The following is a 6,981-nucleotide window of genomic DNA, read 5'->3' on the forward strand; positions in this document are numbered from 1 at the left end:
ATCTTCCTACATAGACACTTAAAACTAATCAACGCAGTAATAAACAGAACAACTGTTTGTAGTTATCGTATACAATGATTTATATAATAGTCATGATCTTATGCGTGGTTTTTGGAGTGCTACTACCCAACTTAGAAGGGAAGAAAGGGTAGAAAAAACCTTAAAAGAAATGCTGCACTACAGATAAAATTGACACAGTCCAAAATTCATAACGAAGAGTTTTCAAGTTTCGCAAATAAAAGCAAAACTTTATTCGAATGCCTTAGTCAAAATTTTTGGTTTGCTGGAACAGATCGAAAAGTATAATTTGGTTTAATGTTGCGTAAGCAATCGTGATATCTTAAGCTTGAGTTTGAGGGAAAATAAGAGCAATGAAATTTGAAAACACGCAAAAATAAGCAAACATTTCATCAAATCACTTTCTTAAAGAAATAGAAAAATACAAAAAAAACGGGCATGGACAAAATACAGTAGGTACTGAAAATAAAAGAAGAGTTTTAACAAACTACCGGGCCTTGAACAGACAGGAATTTAAAATACAAAAAATGCTAAAACCTCCAGTAACTATACCCAACTTTGATAAAGTGTTAATATTCAGAATAAAACGTTGAAATCGAGTATTTTCCGCGGGTGAAGAAAAAACTTTTTTATCAAAAGCATTCTAGCTTAAAAATTGTATGCTGTATGAACTTTTTTTCTTGAAACGAGTTTTAAAAAATTGTTATTGATTTGCCAAAATTACACTAGTGAAAAAAAATATTCACAGCAAAAGAAAACTAACACAAACATTTATTTTTAATTTGAAAAATAAACCGAGTTTAATTCGTTCTTTCTTTCGAAAACTTGAATATATAACATAACTCTTACTTAGTATTGTGCCGTGTCAAATAAATGTTGTGAAAACAAAAAAAAACTTTTGGTAAAAAATCGAGAATCAAGGAATGTAAGATTATTTTTATGGTTAGTTTCAGAGCATTTAAACTATTTTTGGCAGTTGATCAGCTTTATTTAAAGATATAGAATCTCTTTTAAATGACCAGCTCGCTTCCATCATATAGAATCTTCTCCCAGATATTTTTTTCTGTTAACGTTTTGTGCGTGTTTGTTGTAAAAAAGATAATTATTCTCCTGATATATTTCTTTCTTTTCATCTGTATTCATTTTTTCTTGGTTAAATTCCTTGGCTAGTATATTTTTTTCCATTTGCAAATTTATTTTTGTTTGTGCACTATTTTTCTGGAGTGTCTTTAATTTTATTTCGATTATTATTTTAATCCTGGTTTCTATTTCATTTTTCATCTCATTTCTATTTATTTGACCATTAGGTTTGTTATCTTTTTCTTTCTCATTATTACTTATTTATTGTCATTTTATGTGTGGTAGATGTCGGTCGCGAGCAGACGGGCACGCGAGAAGGAAGTAATCAACTCTCTGTTGTGTATCACAAAATCCGAATCTAAAAAGGCACCAAATGTGTTATATATTTTTATCACATTGCTTGCAAACTAATTGTTTTTTTGACACCTTTAATAATTGAAATATATGTGATAATATAAATAACAAATATAAGGATAATTGGGTAAGGATATTGATAAAAATAAAAATATAAAAAAACGAGCATCGAGGTTACACTTCACTGTGTATGACGAGTTTCTTACCACTGCTGAAAGTTTCCTAAAACGAGGAAAACCCAAAGCTAGCCTCCGTAATCGAATTGCGCACAAGTACGGCACCCGTGGGAAAATCGTCGGTACGAGCATGAAGCAGTACAATCGGAAAGCATGTGAGCCCCCAAAATACAAATTACTAGCAGAGAGGGAAAGAAAAAAAAAGCGCCTTCTCCTAAATACAGATTTCCCTCTAATTGAGCCCAAAACTGATTTTCCGTTACTACGAATGCGGCGGGAAGCGCAGCTGGCAGAGATAGGAGCGAGGCCTCGGATAGAGAACGAGCAAGCCGATGCCAATAGCTTACGGTAGTTTCGACTGGAAATTGTCGGATCGCTCCCGGGTCGAAGCTCTGGGCGCATATCGCCGGATGCCTGGTTTTGAGCAAACGGCCAGCAGACACACTCGGAACGAAATCTCAACCGATGGCAACCGAAGGTTGCGGAGAAAGGCGAAATAGATACAACCTAATTGATTGAATTGGTGCAGAAAATCGCTAATAAATAATTCATGACAATTGCGGATTGGCTCACACTTGCCTGTTTCGAGCTATCGAAAACCCCGACTGAAAGAAAATGGGCGCGTACGATGTATGAATGAAGCAGAGGAAAAAAAAAGGTAGAAGCCAGAGCGCACAGAATAAAAATCGCTAATTAAATCAATTTTAAAATTGCAGTGAGGAAATTTTCTCACGCAGCTTGTTCGAAATTATCGTCTGTTGATTGACTGGCTACCTAACTGGCCTGGTCTATCCGAGCAGCATCAACAACAACGACGGCACTACTGCTACTGGTTGTACCTTTAGTAACCTTACGGCATTTGAGCTTGGAGAGATGCAAATCAAGCCAAACTCGTCCCAGCCTTAAACGCGACCTCGCTGCTCTGTGATCCAGCAGCCTTATCCCCAATGAACCGTCACTGGAGGATTTAGCTCTAGTAGCTGGTCTTTTACCAATGAAAAGCTACAAATAAGGGTGTGGAAAATAAAGAAATCAAATCATACCGAAGAGTAGGACGCGAAAGAAAAAGTCATTCTCCGTTGGAGTGAACACGCTGATTTTGATTTTTCACACGTTTAACACCGATATATTCCCATCCATCCGTTCCATCTGGCTGGCGTCTGAAGTCTGAGGAACGGTGCTCGACCGGTCGGGTGAAGCCAGAGCATTGTTATCGGGGTGCCAGCTCCAGAAAAATATCGACTGATTGACTACAATGTGCTCGGATGCTTTCTCGAGTGGTGCTCTCGGAAGCAGGCTTTCGCTCTAGAGGATGCAGCTGAATAAGCACACTCTTAATGTCTTGATATTGGTGCGTTGCGAGTTTATTAGTTAATCGAGAAATAAAGCTAAATTCTGTATTGCTATTTCACGAAATCTCAGAATGGCGTCCTAGTTGAATGATTGAGGTTAAAAAAATCGGTAACTAATAAATTATACAGTACAGGGATGACATCAGTTTTCGCTTCTTCCTAAAATTGTAGCAAATATATTAAAAATTATTGCTATCGTAATAATTACTGTTGTCCTGAGGCGGTCTTTACAGGATATAGGTATTTTTATGCCAATTACTCAAATATATAACAGTCCTACTCTAAATTTCCGCGCCAAAACTTGGACTAACTCATGCGTTAAAAAATTAACTTTTTTCGGATGGTGGTGAAAAATAACTATGACAAATAATTGAGTTGGGTAAATTTCCCTTGGAAAGTAATTATATTAGCTTACTCGCAAAAAAAATTCTACGATCTTGCGTGCGGTCTTCCGGCAGTTAACCGGAACATTCGCCATGGCGAACGAAAACATGTGTGTATTCACCCCTCCTCAGTTTTCGCGACAAAATTGTAGGAGTAAATCTTACGCTTTAGGCTTGCCCAGAAATCCTCGATGGGGCGCAACTTGGAGACGTTGAGCCGCTTTGCCAACTTGGGTACCCCATCAATATTAAGCCACTCCATCTCCTCAAAAGATCGCTTCGATTATTTAACCGACGACAGATCCGGCCAAAACACCGCGTCTATGGGATTTCTAGATGACACAACTTCCGGCAGGTACTTCTTACTATAGGTTTCCCCGTTCACGGCCAGTCCGGAACGAAAGAGGTGCAGCTTTGACATCCCCTTCTCGCTGATGATCAGCCACAGCAGCTCCTTCTTGGAGACCTTGGTGTGTGAAAGAAACTTCACCTTGGTCCTTACTTCCTTCGTGGGGAAAGTAAAATACAAGGTGCCCTGCCAGTCGTTGCCATCCAGGGTGAGATAGGTCGAAAATCCATTTAACGATCTTATTCAGGCGATGTCGCATGATGTCCTTTTCCGACGCAACGGGGTACCGTTCTTTGAACACGCACACTTCTGAATGGAGTAGGTTCCCTGTTTTCGCCATCACGATTAGAGTTCGACTGATAGAGCTATCAATTTTTTCTGCTGACTCATGGGTTAAAGTGATAAATACTGCATGCCTAATTTTGTCAGTACGTGTAAAGGTAAACCTTCGAAAAATCGGCAATTTTTCATTCCATTTCATTTTTTAGCGCAAACGTTATATGAGTTATATGATTACAGCAATATTTGTAAACTCTTGCTCTGTAATGGGTTTTCCGATATATTTTACAACTCACTTTGCCATTGCAAAGCTATATGCTTCCTGTAAAACATTGAACTTAGGAAGTATAAAACAGGCACACGTGGTCGAACTGCTTGCACAGTTTATATGGGTTTTTTCTCTTTTATAGTCAGGTGTATGAATAATTCACGTTAGGGATGATACGGATATTCCCATCCGCATCCATAAATGCAGAACATCCGCATGAAAATTGACGTCCGTATCCGCATCCGCATTACAACTCAAATTTCCGCATCCGCATCTGCAGATATCTAAAAATCACATCCGTAACATCCCTAGTCCACGTGTTACAGTGGACTGCTTAAATCATGGAATCGAACCCAGTAATGGGTGTTTACATCATAAATAATGATAACTAGTTGATACTCGCCAACCGCATACCGCATGAGTATAATTTCAAACAAATATTAACATTACCATGTTACATCTATAGGGCTTTATATTATATTACATTTATATTGTGCCAAATATTCAGTTTTCCTGAATCATGTTAATAAATTTTATACAAAACAAATAAAGCAACACTTTAGAAATATTGTGGTAGCCCTGAAAAAATTCTAAAGGACATCTCAATTTCCGGCTTCTGGATACCTTCCAGGTTTGAGAAATACTCACATTAGGTGGTATTTGACCATTCCTGGCTGCTCCCCAGAGACCGTAAGTTGCCAGTTCGGATTTCAAAAATAGAACCGATTTCTGGACTCAGATCATAATTCTGATTTCGGAAATAACCATATTGGCTGGTATTTGGCCATTTTTGGTTTTAAGTCAGTAACCGCAAGACGCCATCTCAAAATTCAAAATGGCATCTGCGGTCGGTTTCTTGCTTCTAAATATAATTTCGGTTCCAAAAAAACATATTGGATGGTATTTCCTTGTTTCCATCTCTGGTTGGCCGAAATCGCCCCCTTATTCTCACCACAGCGCACTCAGCTACAAAACGTCTCTAACGACACCGCAATGCCACAAAAATAAAATAAATCCTATTCAAAAGCCTCTCACGTGATCAGGGAGGAAGTTTCCGAATTTTTGATATACAACTCCTGCCCCTGCTTGCAGACATTCGCATTTATAGATAGTCTAGTTAATACCCGGCCCGCGTTATTGCGCCTCTTAGTCTATGGCGACAACCACGGATCAATCAAACGTGCCATAATTTCAAACAAATAATAACATTACCATATTATATTCATTAGGTTGTATATATTCTGCACAGAACCAGGGTGTATGGATCATGTTTCTAGAAATTTGCTAGTGTTATCAACATAGGGGAACTGCTCCATTATTCATCTCAGCCCATATATTCATCTCATACAACAAGAAAACACAATTGAAAACGGGAAAAAAATGCATATTTTCTTCTTAAACTAATTTGCTAATCCATGGAATGGACTCTTCTTAGTTCACTTTAGATTCCTCATAGAGTATAATCCTCAAAAACTCACTTAAAAGCACTAAATTTGATATTCCAGTCGGGAATCTGCACTCGAAAACTCATTTAATTCAATCTACCTCAGAAAACCAAATCCGCGCATCGTTCTATACGGCTACAACGGGACTCGTTCAGCAGCCAACCAAAGTTTTTATCATCACTAGCAGACCACTTTTTATTTTAATCACTAAACAAAAATACTCACTACACTAATAATTCTTTAATCTTTGAAATGTTCACCTCAAATTTCCTAAAACAAGCTTGAATTAGCAGAAATATATTAAATAAATTTTTATAATTCCTAAATTTCAACTGTATGTATTTTCATCTGTTTTCACTGCGTTGAAGAAAATCAAAAGTTGCTAAATCAATTTCTGTTAATACGAACTGAGGAGCGATTTCGATTTGCTTAGAAATCGGTTATTACGATAAAAAAAATTACGAAGTGTCTTTGTTAAAAAAATTAAAAGGGGACTCATGTATTCTGTTAACTACCTCAACCGTATTCTGAAAGAACCTGTTATTGTTATTTATTATTGTTAAATCATCTGACACATTGGTGGTCTTGATGACAGCTAGCCGACATGAAAAGGATGGGGTCGTGTTGCCCATATGATGCAGTGCGATGCGGTAGTGAAAGAAAGTTTCTCGTTGAAGACCGGAGCATACATATTTAACTGCTGCAGAATTTTCTGGGCGTCGATTTCACCGTTTAAAATTTTGAAGATAAACACAGCCTGTGTATCGAAACGCCTTTGCTGTAGTGTATCCATGCCTAAAAGCTGGCAGCGATCCGAGTACGCCGGTAGCTGCTGAGGGTCTCCCCACGTAAGAAAGCGTAAAGCGCACCGTACAAATTTCCTTTGCACGGATTCAATTCTTGCAATCCAGTTTGCGTTGAATGGACACCACACTACGGAGTTTGTTATATGACCCCGTTATCAAGCAGAAAATTGTTTCATGGACTGTTAATGTTGAGTGAAGAATAATTATTGTTGTCGAAAACCGAGTTTACCTCTGCATCTCCACGACTGCGGCGGAAAGAAAGGGTTGCGTCACCGTGGTTAGTGACGGAATCGAACGATGTTGCGCACGAAGTTAACTCATTACAAAGGCGAACGATGAGTATCAGCTTTCAAGTGTATTTGTCTATTACCCTCTCCGAATATTCTTGAAAAAAAAGGTAGACGCGGTTCTTTGAAAGGTATACATCGCGTAAGCATTTGGTTAATCACGATGTTTATCGACCGAATGAAA

Source organism: Wyeomyia smithii, chromosome 2, assembly GCF_029784165.1.
Source record: "Wyeomyia smithii strain HCP4-BCI-WySm-NY-G18 chromosome 2, ASM2978416v1, whole genome shotgun sequence".
NCBI lineage: Eukaryota > Metazoa > Arthropoda > Insecta > Diptera > Culicidae > Wyeomyia > Wyeomyia smithii.